Source organism: Cloeon dipterum, chromosome X (genome assembly GCF_949628265.1).
Source record: "Cloeon dipterum chromosome X, ieCloDipt1.1, whole genome shotgun sequence".
NCBI lineage: Eukaryota > Metazoa > Arthropoda > Insecta > Ephemeroptera > Baetidae > Cloeon > Cloeon dipterum.
Window position 1 is genome coordinate 13,150,142 of NC_088790.1, and position 17,203 is coordinate 13,167,344.

Here is a 17,203-nt window from a genome sequence, read left to right on the forward strand (position 1 = left end):
TGACCTTGACCTTTGACCTACCACTTTGAGATCAATATAAAAGTTGTTTGCCTCGTTGAGACGAGTTTACGGGCTTTTTTTAATTTTTGTTCTAGGACCACCCTGAGCAAAGTTATGAAGTACTCAAAATTCCCAGACTTTAACCTTTGAACGCCCGCGAAACCCGCAAAAATTGGAAAGTCGGGGTTTTCTCAACTGTTTGGCGCGGGTCGCGGGTTTGAGGGTTGAACCCGCAAAACCCGCACCAAACTCGCGGGTGCGGGTCCAGATTTTGCAAAATCCAATATGGTGGATTGCGGGTGCGGGTTGACGTAGTGCGGTTTGGTGCGGGTGCGGGTTCAATTTTTGAAAAAAGATAAGGGTGCGGTTTGGGTGCGGAACGAAATAAGCGGGTTCGGTGCGGGTTTGGGTTGAAAATTTGTACCCGCGCAAAGCACTATGGGAATCTGTTAAAAATATTTATACCATCATCAATATGAGAATGATTAAACAACAATAAATAAATTTAAATTAAAAGACCCATCATAAAATTTCACAGGTGCAGAAGAAATGCAACAACTTTTTTAAAAAAAAATTAATTTTTTCTCACAGATTAAAATAGTTAATTATAACCTGCAAAACACTTGTAAGGAATAGCTATACAGAATGAGCAAGGACAAAATTAATTCAACAAAATGATTGGCGTCAAGCAGCTAGTAAAAAAATTGTTTTCGATCTCACGGTTTTTGGACCAGCCTGTATGGTGACGAAAGAACGCATTTTCTCTTTTCCTCCTTCTGTGTATAATACACTCAGAAACTTGATAAATTTTGTTCTAACAGACGAGGCGATTCTCCTGCGATAGAATTTCCTCCCGCGGCCCAAAAACACATGGCACGCTTGCGGATCGAATCAAATGTCAGAATTCCTCAACTGGGGCAAGACACACATCTGCTTGTCCCGGAATATTTTCTTACTGCCCGCAGCGTGCATCTATCTGCCTATTTACGAGCGATCGAAATGCGTTCTTGCCGAGCCGGAAAATTTCCTGCCGAGTGCGAATAAAAATTCATGTTTATGTGCGACGGTTTTATCCTCGAGTTCTTTTTTCGGAAAAGCCATATATACGCGACTAACGCGATGCTGAGAACATTTATCCGAACATGAAGGCGAGCCAGGCCGACTACGTAATCGGCAATATTGGCAGGAATCTCAAAGGAGAGCGAGGGTTTTATCACAACAAAGTCGAAATCCAGCCCATTATGATATTAAAATCACCTGGGGAAGAAGCTGCGAAGTGGAAATTTGTTTACTTTACCCGAACCGAGCGATGAAACAAAGGATTTGCAGGCTTTCTTGTTGATTAAAAAGGCTCCAATTAACGCAGGAAGAAACTCTGCGGCAAAAAGCTGCCCAATATTCTACCCATCGAGGTGAAAGTCCGTGCTGTGATGTAAAAATTATCTCTTTCGCGCCTCTTGATGAAACAATTTCCTGTCTGGCGCCGCGAGCAATTTGCGAGAACAATTGAAATCACTCGGCAAGAGGTCACTTTGATGAATCCGGCGTGCTGCAAAATAAAACGGGGGGAGACGAGACGAATTCTCGCCACCGATTGAACCCAATAAAAAGTTTTCGGAGCCTGCTCGTCCCATAAAAGCATTCCAGCAGTTTGATCCAATTCCCGTCCGCCTGCGCTAAATCGCATTAGTTGAAAGAGGAGCGAGCAGGTGGAGAGATGGGAAGAGGAAAAGAGTGCCGCTGGATCGCAGTGGCGGCTCTTGCTTCTGTATTTTGATTTCTTGGGGCTCAATCTTCAAAAGAAAAGTTTTGCGGAGATGCGTGTATATCATTATTTGTTAGTATTTTATTTTATTGTAGCGTGACCAGAAACTTTATCCTTTTCAAATATCATTTTGTCAACAGTTGGCCCCCTAACCCCAAACTTTATAAAAATTACATGTTGAATACATCTTCACTGGAGTTTCTTGTTCCCAAAGATGATTGTTACTACCGATTAAAGCAAAATATTTTGCGTAGCCAATTTTTTATTGCGTTTCATTCAAATCTCTGGTACGCATAACATCAAATTAGAGTGTTCATTTTTATTTTAAAATTTTGGAAATACTGAATTTTGATTACGTATGCGTATTCTAAACGTGTATTTTTTTCACAATAAAACACCAGTTAAAATTCCTTAATCTTGCTCGGGTCAAAACTACTGAAAAGTCGACAATAATTGATATGTGTTTTAAAAATATTTTTAGTCCATCAGAAATATTGCAATTTAATTTAAGATGAAAAAAAATCAAACTCCATACAATAAAACACAAGGGCCCATCAAAATTAAGTACTTTGGAACTGCTGCTCTGCAAAGGCCACCCGATTCTAAACGTTCGCCTCGAAAATCCTGGCCTTGCTCTTTCTAATTTAATGAGTAGTGCTGCTGGGCACGCCACTGCACGCAGGAGTCCATAAATAAGAAGGGCCGATTTGCAGGCGCACAAAATTAATGGCAGGCGGTGCGGGTTAAGAAATAATTTAGCGGCAAAAGCGGGGATGAGCCTGCTAAATTGGTTGCCGGAGACGGAGGAGCGTGGAATTCGCGGCATCTTTCGCCGCCGCCGCCTCCACCGCTGCTGCTGCCCCTCGTGGGACGCATCAATATGGAAAAGGAGCAATACAAGAGGAATTCTCATTCTTGGCGGGTCGCATGAAAGCATTTCTATTGGATCAGCTGGGCGAAATCCAGAGAGTGTCTGCTCGCCGAGCAAAAATTCCGTCGTAAATGCTTTCCATTCCGAATAATCCGCTTAGACCACTTTTCCAGCTCGGAAAAATTATTTCCTGACTCCACTGCTCTGCTCCACTCGCTCTCTTTCCCTTTTCCCGGAGCACGCACCGTGGCCAAGTAATTGCACGTGAATTTTCAATGTGTGTGTCTCCCTTTCCTCTCGCGCGAGAGGAAAGGCACGTTCGACTCGGCAGAGTGCTGACTCTTGTCCTTGTTATAAGCATAATTTCGGATAAATGATGATCTCGCCGCTCGCCTCAGTAAGGATGCACACGCGTGTGTCTTTCACAAAGCATGCTTCTATGGTGCGATAAATCAAGTCAATTTATCTCCTGCTGCGTACAAAGGCAACTGGTGGAATTTCAGAAAATATCCATCGCAATTCGTCTTAAGAAGAAAATCTGGCCTCAAATAGATTGTTACATAAAAAATTATGCAGTCAAAAATTTGATTAAATTTTGATATATAAAATTTCAATTTATAGCAGGTTTGTCTCCCAGTTTTTTTTAATAAAACATTGATTCGTTTCTAGTTGCAGGTATAACAAATATTTTTCATTTTAATAAACAGCTTTGATCTTATTCGTCTAATTTTACCATCCTTATCGCGAAAAATAAAGACTTCAACTTCTGCAATTTTAACAGAAAAGTTAGAGAGGAGTTAAATTTCACTTATAAAAAATAAAACACAATGGCTCTGATAGCAATGGCAGTATATCTCCTTCATTGAGCTACACGTTGACTTTTTCGAGTTGTGATAAGTAGAACATTTTGGGGCGTGTTATTTTTTTGTCGCAGGAAGGGGGATTGACGGGATTTCAAATGATGTGACTATTTTGCTCTTGTTAATTGTGCTCAGCAATGAGTGCAATAAATCCTTTTTAACCGTTGGTGATTCAGAATTCACTTCATATTCCTTAAACTACTATCCAGTACGATGGCGTGCGAGAAATGTCTTTAATGTTTGCCATTTAGCAGGTTAAGATACACATGCAGAGCAGAGACGTGAAGTTCATTTTTTTCTTTTTGACTGCTCAATTGGCAGTAGGACTGGCCGAAAATCCACTCAACCACGGAGAATAAAGTCACTTGAAAGAGAGACGTGTTGCTTCTTTCCCAACGTGCATGTGGGCAGCCTGCGTACGAATCCCAAAGGGTCAAAAGTAAATACGAATGACCATCGCATGAGCTGCCCTCGCTCTCTCACTCACTCACTCTTTTTCGCGCACCGTGCGAACGTGCCAGCTGCTCTTTTTATGAGAATAATTACACGGGCACACGACACTTTTTCCAGCCGCGCGCCGCAGAACAAACACAAGCCGCCCTGTGAATTAGCCTGCGTGTGTTAGTATGGCCCGGAAATTCACACCACATGGGAAGAGACGGGTAATTGTTTAAAGAGCACGCGCCTGTTGACTTCCGTAGAGTGATTGCCAAGTGAAGGAGATGGAAAGTAAATGAGCTCCACACCATAACTTCAGTACATTACAGAATTCTCTGTCTGTATCATATGATTTGAATCACATCGTGTTTGGTTTTGGTCATTCTATTTCAGAGCACCAAATATAATATTTTCCAATAATTTTTGTAACGTTTGTGGCAAATTTTATATTATACACAGTTTTGAATCGGATTCAAGTTAAACAGTTTTCCATGTCTGTGGAATTAATTACTAAATCCAGGTATATTTTAACCTGATAATTTTAGCACTGAACGAACGCACTAATGTAATTACTAGACTGATCGAGCTTATTCCTGTAATAGAACCAATTATTAGTATTTTTCTAGAACTTCAAATTATGTACTACCAAGATTGTAGAACTTGTGATTAAAAAAGGCTCAATCAAAAATTAAATGAAGCAGACAATTTATCTCTTTGAATAAATTTGTTTTTTTATTGTATTTTAGTGTCTTTCAGGCCCCCTCTCTGGGATTTTTTTGCCTTATTGTAATTAAAACAAACTGTTGGGATAAATTGTTAAGTAAAAACTACTTGTTGGAAAATAATTATAGGTGGTTGAATGCTGAATTGGATGCTAACAAGCGTTTTCAAACTTCAAAGTGCTGAAAAACGTTCATCTCAGTCAGGGGTCCTTTAATGTATTAAACGCGGTCTTAAAAGATTTCATTTCATCAAAATACTAGAAGGAAACCGATGGCATGGTACGGCGTGGAAATGTTTAAAAAGGCGAGAAATAGCCAAATCAACGTTGGCTTTTGATCACGATCAGTGAGAACAAAGACAAAAATGCAGTGCGTGCGAGACAAAGCAGGATCTACGTGCAAAACTTTTTCCCCGCAGCTGAAGCGCCCTTAGTTGGACGAATGCTCATCTCTTTGGCGGGTGAAATGGAGGAAAAGTTGGTTGCCAGCCGGATCGAGAGCAGTTTTCTGTCGTTCCGCACCGAGCGCATTTTTACGCCTTCTGAAGTTAGGAATTTAATTAAAATATTATAAAACGTGCTAGAACTCGAGCCAAACTTTCCATGAATTTATTTATAAACGCACACCATTCAGCGTTTCCTGGCTCAGAGTTGGAGCGCGTTTTCATCCTTTTTTTTCTCACTCTGTCTGTTTGGTCGGGAAGGATGTGCGCGTTCGGGAAACACGAGAGCTGCCTTTTGGTTTGCCAAGCATTCGTTTGCCGCTGCTCTCGTGAATTTCGTATTGTGCTTTATTTGGATGTTTCTACACGGGTGAAACAACCTTGGCGGAAAAATTGCGCAATTTGCTAAGCTCCCGTTACATTTTCACTGCGTTATGGATTAGCTGTGCATGAATGAAATATGAGCTGAAAAGAGGAAACGTGACATTTCAGAATTACACAGCCGCACTTTTTAAATTGGATTGCGACCTCATGTTGCCCGTGGGCGTCATTTACGCGCTGCGAAACTGGATTTCGGTGATAAGATCGAGAGCATTTATCTCTGGCTGGGACATCTGTATTTGATCATTTAAATTATATATGATTTTTTGTGAATTTCTGTGATACATTTTCGTATATGCTTTAAACTTATGCAATCAATACAGAGCACTCAAACAATTGTGACTCGATATAAAAATTATAACATTGTATTTCTGGTCACAAATGATTAATTGACGCGACAAAATGCTTCGCAGACATTCAAAAAATTCGAGAGAAGAGACCGAATCGCCTCGCAAATTTTCGTTTGCTGAATTTCCAGCCATGTCGATCGTCTTTTCGGTTCAAATTTTTATTTTTAATGTTAGCTGATATGAACCTGTACACCAGCTTTATTCTATCTACATGAGCTTTTAATTTCAGTATTATGTTGATGGGGTGATCAAGTGATGTACGTTACAACAAATTTACAACGAAAATATTTTCCACTTTAGGCGATACTGAAAATTTATCCTTTGAAATTAAAAATCGATATTTACCCCACTCCACATTTCAGCGGCTGCCACCTCTTTTTGTTTTCTAAGTGCGGCCCAAAGCTTTTTAGAAACTTCCTTCTTACCGCTTGTTGATAAACTCAAATTCGTTCGTAAATAAATTGAAAACAATCATTTTACAATTATTAAAGATCGTTCTCTCAGCTTTTCAGCAATTTCTTAAGAATAGGCTTCCTCACTGAAAGCTGTGGAACAAAATCAGATTCTCCGTCCGAAGAATGTTTAATTTTGCATTATTTCGCCTTCTGAAATTCCTGGATTTATTCACGAGGACTAAGGCAAGCAGCAAACTTGCAAAACTTGCTATTCGAATGAGGCTGCCTGCAATTTTCATGTCCAGTTAGCGTTTCCACCTGCTGCTGGACAAATTGCTGTGCATATTTTTCACTTGGGCCGGCATAAATCCTCATTCCCAGCGTGTGTCGTTTCGCAGGCGCTAACAGCCGCCTTAAATTTCGATTACGTGCGGCTTAATGAGGCTGCGGCTGGAAAAAAGGGACATCAAAATTAACGCGCTGTTTTTAAGGTGGCCGGAGGCGAACAGGGCGGATAGGCTCACGACGGCGAGCCAAACTTCTTAACTGCAGCGTGCCGGCTAACGTGCGAGACGGGATTATTCCCGGCCCGACGGTGCAAATCTACGTATCCATTACTAATTCAACGCCCCGGGGCCGCCGTTCTCGCCGCTCCGTGCTCGTACAATTACGGTCGGATTATCGATCAAGCCGTTTTGCCAACTCACAGAGGCGTGAGATGGTCCAATAATTATGATCGCCTGTCACACTCTGCGTTCGCACGTTTGTTTGTTTCTCAGTGCGGTCGTTTAATTAATTAGTTTCACGAACTCGCGGTTTTGTTTTTTGTGCGACCGAACCCACTCCAATGTTGGATTATTATTCCGGGACGCATAAACACACGCAAATAATTACGAGCGTGTACCCCGGCCGGCCGATGATGAATTGAGAGCCTACCTGGAAGTGACATGCGCATAATAATATTTGTTTTGGCCGAACGCAGCGGCTCAATCGAGGCGCTTTACCCCTGGCTCGATTAATTTGCCGAGTGACTTCGACCCTGCACAATTACCGCACGTCATTTTCACATTTACCGTCCCAACGGATGGAAACAAACTTTCCCGTGCCGCGCAAAAGGCTTTTGTGCGACTCAATAGATAGTTAGTTTAATTGAAATGTGATGTGTTAGAAACTTTCGGATCGTGGTATAATACACGCAACCTTGCTTAATTAATTATTGGTCGAGAGTAGGGCTGCGCATTTAATTTTCCTACAGAGAACCCTACAAACTGAATTTTTGGAAACAATAACTCTTTGGGAACATTGAAAGTATTTTGGATTTTTTTATTGATTCACTTCATTTGTGATGGGCAACCTCCTGTAGCGAACCACTCGCGAAAACTCCGTGTCCCGATAAAGTCGCGAACTAATAACATAAATATTTCATAAAACAAACTACAATCAACTAGCCTAAGGAGCAAAAACAAACTTAAACTCGCAACTCGAATTGTGAACATCAAGCAATCAATGAGGCGCAAACCCATTCAAATGGATAAATCAGCAACTCTCTGCGTTAATTATTAAGTGTTTATTTTAAATAAAAATGGCTGCTGCGAGAAACAGGTCAGCCAGATCGAAAAAATGTCAAAGTCGGCGGCGGAAGGTTGTTATTTCTGCCTGCCAACTGACACGTGCGAGACTCAGTGAATATTTTCGTGTCCAGTGGAGCGGAATCGTATCAATTGTGGACAATATACAAAACCGACTGCGACACAGCATTGATTTTTTCAGCTCTAATTAACTTGCTGCCGACTCTTTTGAATGGCTGTAAACATCTCCTGCCACTGGATTAAACAATACTCATTTTTCACAAACTTTGCCACGGAGATAAATAATGTGACGTTGAAAAACGCCAGACATCTTTCTCTCTCGTTGTTCTGTGGTGGCGGATGAATTTCCTTCCTCACAGACAGAGTGGCGCGAGAGTGGAGGATGTAAACAATAATTGTTTGCCCAAGATATTCGCTCGCCTCCTGCCTGCGCTCATAAAGACGGCTTTCCTTTTTCATTCCTAATTGTGAGAGGGCCATAACTCGGACTTACAGGAGCGGTCTGAATAGCTTTTGCGACACGACAATAATTATTTTTACGAGTTTCGTGCTGCAGAGATTTGTAATGCAAATAAAGCATATTTCCGTCGGCCTTAACAACGTCCAATGCATGAACAATAAAAGTGGAGATTTTTAAATGCGAAAAATCCATCATTCCCAGGCTGATTGTCAGAGAACTCAAACTCCTTTATTTTTTAATGAGTTGATCCCCCCGAAAAATCCTCGCAAGAAGTTCTGCAAACATTGCCGCTGCTGATAATTTATTGCCAAACTTTCGCTTCCGTTAATATGCTCCCCTGCAGCAAGGAGAAAAGCTTTTAAAATGCCTAATGAAAACATGGCCCGTAAAACCTCATTAAACAGGCATCGCATCAACAGAGCTTTGAAAGCACTTCTGTCGATTTGGGTCTGAGTCCAAAACAAATACAAAGCTGGAATTTTCGGAATTTTTTGTAAAATGATCACGAAAATAGATTTTTTACAAATATATGGTATTTTTTGTTTGAAAATATAGCTTTTATCTCTAATTCCACTAAATTATCCCCCGCTTTGACACTTCTCCACAGTCGCTGGAGTGGAAACAGCACAGATATACACTAACTAAACAAAAATAAATTTTTGGTGCACGGTGACAAAATTCGCTGCATCGATTTTGTGTGCAAACACTCAGCCACACACCAAAATAACGCGTTTGATCTGCACGGCCGGCCGCAGTGGCCAGATTTTGGTGTTTACATTTTGCCTCTAGCAAATAATGCTTGCGTACTCTCTATGTGATAGACTGGGCCCGCTGACCGTTGTGGCAAAATCCGGTAAATTTCGCACCCGGCAAAAACATAATTATGATCCATCATTCCGAGGCAAATAACTCGTGCAGCAGAGTGAGATCAGGCCAAAGTCATTCCGACGGACAAAGTGACGAATTGGCTCATTTGCGCACGACCGATCTATCGAAAACCAATGAAGGGGGCCTATCGAGACTCTCTCAAGCTTACGGGCCCTTTTAGACAGAATCTTCAAACCGAAATTTGTTATTTGCTAAAATGTAATACGAAACGATTGACAAAAATAAAATCGAAAAATTTTCATGATTCCAAATTAAAAATTTATGTATTTTATAGGTATGAATCTTGTTTATTTGTTCTTTAAAGAATTATATTAAAATTAGAAGACACAAGATTCAAATCAGAAATCTTGCATTCTTGATGTGGGACATGTTGTATAGTGAAAATAACTTGAACGTTTTCTTTTCAAAAATGTTCTGTATCGTCTTTATAGCGTAAGTGTAGCGAATAGCACAAACACAAATTTTCTTGTTGCAAGAAAATGACAACGATCATTTCGACAGTGAAATTGTAGGGTGTTTGTTGAGCGATGTGCAATTTCTGCACTACAAAGGATGAATTCAAATGTATAATATGAAATATGAACTGCGAGCTTATCATAAATAAAGAACTACAACTGCTCATTGTCAGAGGAATTGATTAATAATGTTTGGATTTCTGGAAAAATGAACACTTGGTGCTAGCTTTTCTATATCCCATGTCATTTAGATGCATTTATCGGGATTCATATTTGCCAGAGAGTTATTGAAATCCTATATGTGAAAATGAGAAATCAACTATACCCAGAATACAATTTCAATAGTTTCTAGGATTGAAGTAATTGATATTTGCGTTGCAACCACTCTCTTGCATCAATATATTTTTCCCAATATCCAGTTCAGTTGATTCTGATTTCCTTGTTACTCTCCGTTCCGTGAACTTCTCGCATTCATTGTTGCTTGCACACTGAGTTAATGCACCTCTCTACTTCAACGACTACGGCCTGCTGTCAAGAAGGCCTTGGATTTGCAAATCTCACCCTCTCAGTCAGGGTGGCGTGGCACTCTTTACAATTCGTGAGTAGGCAGCCTCTTCGCCGATAAATAACCGCTGGCTGCCTTTTTGCAGTGATGGGGCGAAAAACGACCGCCAAATCGCAGGCAAAATATTTATTCGCCTCTCACAATTGCCTGTCACGAGGTAATCTCGCCGCAGCTGAGTTTAGCACGCAGCTTCGATTTTTCTCTTTACTCGAGTCGAGTTGCAGCAGATCCGCATCACCTCAGCCCCTGCTCTCCCTCTCGGTTGCGGCCACACGATAAAAAAAGAGCGCCACTGCCCGTCTTTGACGAATATTAATGACTCGTGACGTCATTAGGCCGGCTTCACTCTTTTTTGCCAAACGAGCGACATGCGGACTAAGGGTGCTCTTTAGTTCTCGCGCATACTCGTAATTGATATTGCACGGCGCCACTTGAAAAGTTAAAACTTTACTGCCGTTTTTTTACTCAGAACTGCGTTTCGGGATTATTCCCGCGGGCGGGTTTTTTGTCTTTGCTACGAGCTGAGTATAATAAAGACGCACGCATTGTTCCTCTCCCGCTTCGTACAAGAAGCAAGCAGCGCAGACGGAGTTTAGCAACTTGCTTTTCAAAAGACGAAACACAGCACCAGCAGTCTGGGCTTGTGTGCATGGAAAGTGTCCTTTTTGAAGAACACATTTCCTTCACAGAATCGTTCTCGATATTTGAATAAAGTGTTAGCGAAGAAATTCTCGATTCCTCTCCAACAAATAACCAACTACTCGCTAGAGAAATTTTCGCAGCATAAAAACCTCGGTCCGCATGCATTGTTGGAAATTTTAGTCACGCACCCCCATTCGGCGGAGTGGAGCAAAAAATCTCCAGCGAGCCAAAAGCGCTGACTGGGACAGCAAGTTGGCGGCGCTCCTTGACGTCAGTCGGCGTCCCGGCTTAAACGCTCGAGACAAGAAACGCAACCCTCGCGGCCCTACGCGAGCAAAAACAAGTCCAAAGTGCAGCTCCTACTTGCCTCGAAATCCCGAAAGAGGCTCTTTCCACGCACAGGCCGGTCAGGTGAAACTGATCTTACGGGGCAAACCTTTTACATGTGCCAGAACAAGTTTCATCCAGCCAATCGTGTAGGGATGTAGTCGGGCGGGCTTCGCAGGGAGAAGACCGCACTGCGTGGGACGAGCAATTAAATTCGAGTTAATTGCAGGCAAAGCCGCAGCCGCTGGTTTCCACGCACTTAATGCTAGCAGTCCGTGCTGTGGGATTGGAGAAAAATTCAACACGCTCGTCGACCACACGATTTTTGTTTTGAATATGTATTTGGATAGACTTTTGTTGGGACGTGTAAATTGAATAATAACGGAGCCACAAAGCTTGCAAATATGTAATGTGTAATAATTAAGGTGTAGCAGTAAAAACTCATTTTCCAGGGATTAAAACAATGTTTCTGTGGTTCATTAAGTTTAACTTTGTTCAATTTATCTTGGTTTAGAGCTTTCGAATTAAAACTTTAGCTTCCATTTTTACTCCTTTTCACAGCAAAATAGATTTAAACAAAAGTTTAGAATTAATTAATAAATGAATTTCGGTGTTATGGAACCAACCGTTGTTAAACTCATGAAATAGGCCACACTACTGCACGATACGTAGAAACTTGTTAAATTGATAAAAAAATATTACAATGACATTTAATTTTCATTTGCCAGTCAAAAAATGAAAATTCCCCAAATTGCAATTAATTTTAATTACGAAAAGTCATTCTGGATTCGACGAAAATTCAATGCAAATAAATTACCTATTTCCCCCAACAGAATTATACCTCATGCTTTGAATAGAAATAGGAGCAGCAAGGATGCGTACAGATGTTGCCAGTTCCGTATCAGATTTTGACTTGACTGCTTGTATGAACGTGTATATGCATAAGTAGTGTATACGCATATAAACATTTCACCGCAACTGATATTCCGCTGGAACGTGAGCCATTGTTGAGCATTGTCAGCATTGACATTGCAAATAGCTTTGAATGCTTCAGTTGCGGTTCGAAATTCAATACGGACAAATTTATTCCGTTCGATGCGAGAGCGGATAGGAGTCATTTCCCATCACTTTCATTGATTCCATCAAACGCTGCCAAATTAGACCAAATCCGAGTATTTTTTTCAGCATGGGTCGTGTCGGCGGTATACTATTAAATAAAAAATATGGGGAAAGGTTCTTTTTCTGAATTTTGGACCCCCACTCGCCTTCAACTAGAACAGAATATATTTCCTTTAGTTTCAAAATTTAAGTTTATTATGGGCTGACAGGGCAACTCTGCCCCAAATCAGCACACATCCATAAAGTAATGATACAATTATGTAGGAACAACATTTGGAAGGAAGTAATAATTAATGGTAGCTTGAGAATATTGCTTCTTCAATTTTCTTCTTAAATGCACTTGAATTCTCGTTCATACACAAATTTGGTGAAAGACTATTCCAATGACGATAGCACTGCACTTGGAAGCACTGTTCAGGCACAGTAACATTTACACGCGGAGCCAGAAGCCTCAATCGATGAGCTCTGGACCTGCCTATCAAGTCAACATCGCGCATGGGGGTAACATAACATTTTAAATATTCAGGGCAATTATTGTACAAAATCTTATGTGTTTGTGTTAATACATGCAATTGACGTCTGTCTGTAATCTTTAAGATACGACACTTTTTATACAAAGATGACAAGTTTTGCCCGCGTTTGACGTCAAATATATACCTCATGAGGTTGTTCTGTAAAACTTGCAGCTTATTCAGTTGCTCCGCGCTAAGGTTACAGAACACGATATCACCATAATCAAAATGGGGTAGCATTAGAGTTTTTACTAGTTTAATTCTTATTTTTTCTGGCGTGACATTTCGAAATTTTTCTACATTTTTAAGTGAACCATAAACTTTTTGAAATATTTTAGAAATTTGACCCACCCACTTCAGATGCTTGTCAAAAACAACTCCTAAATTTTTTACTTTGTCACTATAGTCAAATTCAACACAGCCAGTTTCCACTTCATCACTGAATTGAATTTCAGTGTCGTTCATTTTAACTTTACTTAACTGCGCCAAGTTTAGCTTTGAGTGCGATCTCTCAGAGCCAACAACTAGCACCTGCGTCTTGCGCGGATTGAGCTTTAAACCGTGCTTTTCCGACCAGGCGACCACGTCGCACAAAATATTGTTCATAACCGCAATAGCGTGCTCCAACTCCTCAGGCTTGCAATTAATATACAATTGAATATCATCTGCGTACATATGGTACTTACACCGATTTTGAAAGAGATACACTACGTCGTGGGTATAGACGGAAAACAAAAGCGGACCGAGCACCGACCCCTGAGGAACTCCGGCCTCGATGCGGACCCACCTTGAGAATTTTCCGTCCTTGTCACGAATCGCGTGTTCTCTCTCACTTAGAAAGTTTTTAAAAAAATTTAAAACTGAATCAGAAAAATTTAGCTGCGTCAGCTTCCTGAGCAGCAGAGCGTGATCGACCAAATCAAACGCCTTTGAAAAATCAAGGAAAACCATAAGGGTTACCTCACCACGGAAATTAGAAATCCGCAAGTCCTCAGAGATTTTCAAAAGCGCTGTGGTCGTGCTATGCTGCCTGCGGAAGCCGGACTGGAACTCGTCTATCACGTTATGTATATTTAAGTACGTAATCAGCTGGTCGTGGACGATTTTTTCAAGCACTTTAGACGCAGTGCACAGGACGCTAATAGGCCGAAAATCATTACAAGCAACCGCGTGTCTAACTTTAGGTAGAGGCATTAAAATAGCTTTTTTCCACTCGGACGGGAAGTGACCTGTTTGTAAAGAGGCATTTACAATATTTGTTAACGATGGCAAAATTGAGTCAGCTGTCAATTTAAGCATTTTGGTACAAATTGCGTCCACTCCTTCAGCAGAGGAGACTATTCCGCGAAGTGCGTATTTTACCTCCAGTGGAATGACATGACTAAAATATAATTTCTCACCGCCCACGATTGCATGAGGCAGGCGAAAGTCCAAGTCAATACGACTCAAAACTTCCGCCCGCCGCCGCACCGTGAGCCCAACAACCAGCTCATCCACTGGAATAGGAAAATCCGCACCTCCCGTCTTTCCTCTCATCAGCCCTAGCTCACGCAATTTGCCCCACATGTGCTTAGTTGAAGCAACCTCATTTAAGGACTGGAAAATTATTGACTTTTTGAAATTAAGCGTTTTTTGTTTAACCTTATTGCGGAGTGATTTATACTTATTAAATGACTCGAGACACTTGTTCTTCTCGGCTACCTTGCGCGCTTTGTCCCGCTCTCTCGCAAGCTCATCAATGTCTCTTTTTAATTTGGGTTTAAATTTTACCGATTTTACGATTTTCTTTGTGGGCGCGACTTCATCAAAAAGAGAAATTAGTTTTTTTGAAAAATTTGAGACGCGCTGATCAAGAGAAGCCACGTCCATTCCCTCATGCCACTCGATCTCATGCGATCTCTGCTGAAGTTTTTCAAGATCAATTTTGTGAAACTCGCGAATGGATCTCACAACTTGATCTTTCAAAACAATCTTGGCGTTTAAAATCGCAAAGAGAGCACTATGGTGAGAGAGTGGATTAGCTAACTTCCCAAAAGCGGCGCATGACAAATTAGACGAGAGAAAAATTGCATCTATTGTGGTAGTCGAATTAAAAGCTACATGAGTATCATTAATTGGCAAACGATTCAATGCGAAATCACTAAAATTATTTAATAGGCCATCGAGTTGTCCAGACTGCTCCGCGAAGTTAACATTGAAATCACCCATTATTACGCAATTATCAAAAAGTGGAAATAGGCTGTGCAACGTCTGAAAAAAAGCGTCAAAATTAACGCATCTCATAGGGCGACGGTAAACTATGGCTGTCAGTAAACTTTTGGATTCTGTCTTAATTTCAAGAAAAATGAATTCAGCTGAACTAGAAAGTGTACACTCTGACTGCAGCACGATTTTAAAATTAATACCCTCTTTAACATAAAAAGCAACGCCGCCGCCACGTGTTTTAGGCCGGTCATGCCGCACTAACTTGTAACCCTCAATTTTAAATTGTTGGTCGATATCATGCTTTTCTTTTAGCCATGTTTCCGAGATTCCGATTATGTCTACGCAATTATTAGATACGAAGTGTCTGAGCAACCTCATGTGATTAATATTTGCAATAGATTGTGCGTTCAAACAAATGATTTTGATAAAATCGGTAGGCAAAAACTGTTTATCACACTGAAAATGAATTGATTCACCTTTGACAAAGAGCTCAGGCTTCTTTATTCCCCGTCCGACTGGCCGCTGCTGTTCGCCGCCTCGGTGGTCTTCAGCCTCTCGATGCTCCGCGCCGACCTGCCCCTCCGAGGATTGCCCACCGCCTTTGTCTGGCTTTGTTCTGGCTGATTGAGGGGCGCAGTGGCAAAACCCGAATGGGACGGGCCAGCTTGGGGCTCAGGAGGCCCATGCAGCTCTTCAGGAGAGAGCTGCGCTGCTGCACGGTTCCGCTTTTTCCTCTTGGTCACTGGTCGGTCAGCAGCTGGGGCCGACGCACTCTCACACTCGTCTGCATCATCATCATGGTGGAGGACTCCCGGTTGTTTGTACTTTTCGACCCAACCAAGCACTCGCGTATCCTGGACATAAACTTTTTTGCCAGCGACGAGCAGATGGTCGCGGCGCATCTTCACTTGTACGCTTGCTTGGAGGGCCGACTTTCTCGCTGTGTTTAATTCCCGTTTTACTGCTCGCTCTTCCGGTGTGAGATCGTCCGAAATCACCACATTCGTCCCTTTCAACTTGTAGGCAATCCGCAGCGCTCTAACTTTGTATTCCTGACTGAAAAAGCGGACCACAATGGGACGAACACGACCGTCCGGCCTGCCAGTGCGAAATGCAGATTCTACCAGCTGCTCCTGTGGGCGCTTCTCCAGTTCCAGGTGCTTGAACAGAACGTCTTCAAGGGCTTGTTCCAGTGTAACGTTAGACGGGATCCCAAAAATAACCATATTTCGGCGACGATTTTCAGATTCCTGCACGGCCAGTCGCTTTTCCAGATGAACGACACGGCTGGCGAGTTCATTTTTCTCTGCTCTCAGCTCTTCAACTTCGGTCTTGATTTCATTTAGCTGATCGCCGAATCCTTCAACCACGCCGCGCAGATCCCCAATCGCATCGTTAGTCACTTTCAGTTTCTCGTCCAGCAGCTTACTCAGGGTCTCAATCAGTTCAGATGTCGGTCCAGGGTTCCGTTCGATGTCCCCCATTGCGAGCAAGAGGATGAGAAAATAAATTCCCATACCGCAAAACACTTTCACTATAGTAGCTGTTGTTATTATTTTGGCACTTAGCAGGAATTGCAACGGTGAGCGGGTCGAGCGAATTCCAGGAAGGTAAATCATGTCTAGACCTGCACGTAGCCTTGGTAACTCGCACCTGCATTGCCGGTGTCGCCTGCGTGCCATGCGATTTTCTCTAGAATCAAAGCGTCCGAAGTGCAGCAGCAAAATCCAGACCGGAAAACTCGGCCCTCGGACAGTGTCGGCATCATCCATCCCGTCCGACGGCTGTTTCCACACCAGCAGACGTTCATGGACACAGTTGACACGCCGCACCACCTGGTTAGGTTGAAAAACCGCTGAAATCGCAAGGTAAAGCAGGAGCTGCTTTACCTTGCGTGCTGTAGCCATTGCGTACTCCCCTCAATTTACGTCAAGAAATTTACATGAATTGGATTTTGCCTGGAAAAAGATTTTGATATGTAAAATAACTTTATTTTAATTAAATCCTTAGTGAAATGCTTTATCAAAGCATGTTGTCAGGCAGACCTCTGTCAGAATCTGGTTGAAGAGGTGAAACAGGTTATTAATTATGTCGAAAACTGTTGCAAATCAGCTCTGGCTGGATTGGATGTGTGCAAACTAATTTTTCCATTCAATTCCCTAATGGAGAATTTATAGATTTTATAATCATCCAACTTTGTGTTGGGGGTACGATGCT

General features: G+C 41.8%; 1 protein-coding gene across 2 annotated transcripts in view; it reads left to right on the forward strand.

Moving 5' to 3' along the window:
* cpx (complexin) overlaps nt 1-17,203 on the forward strand; it is a 102,427-nt gene that overhangs the window by 33,928 nt on the left and 51,296 nt on the right. The gene's annotated exons all lie outside the window — the stretch shown is intronic.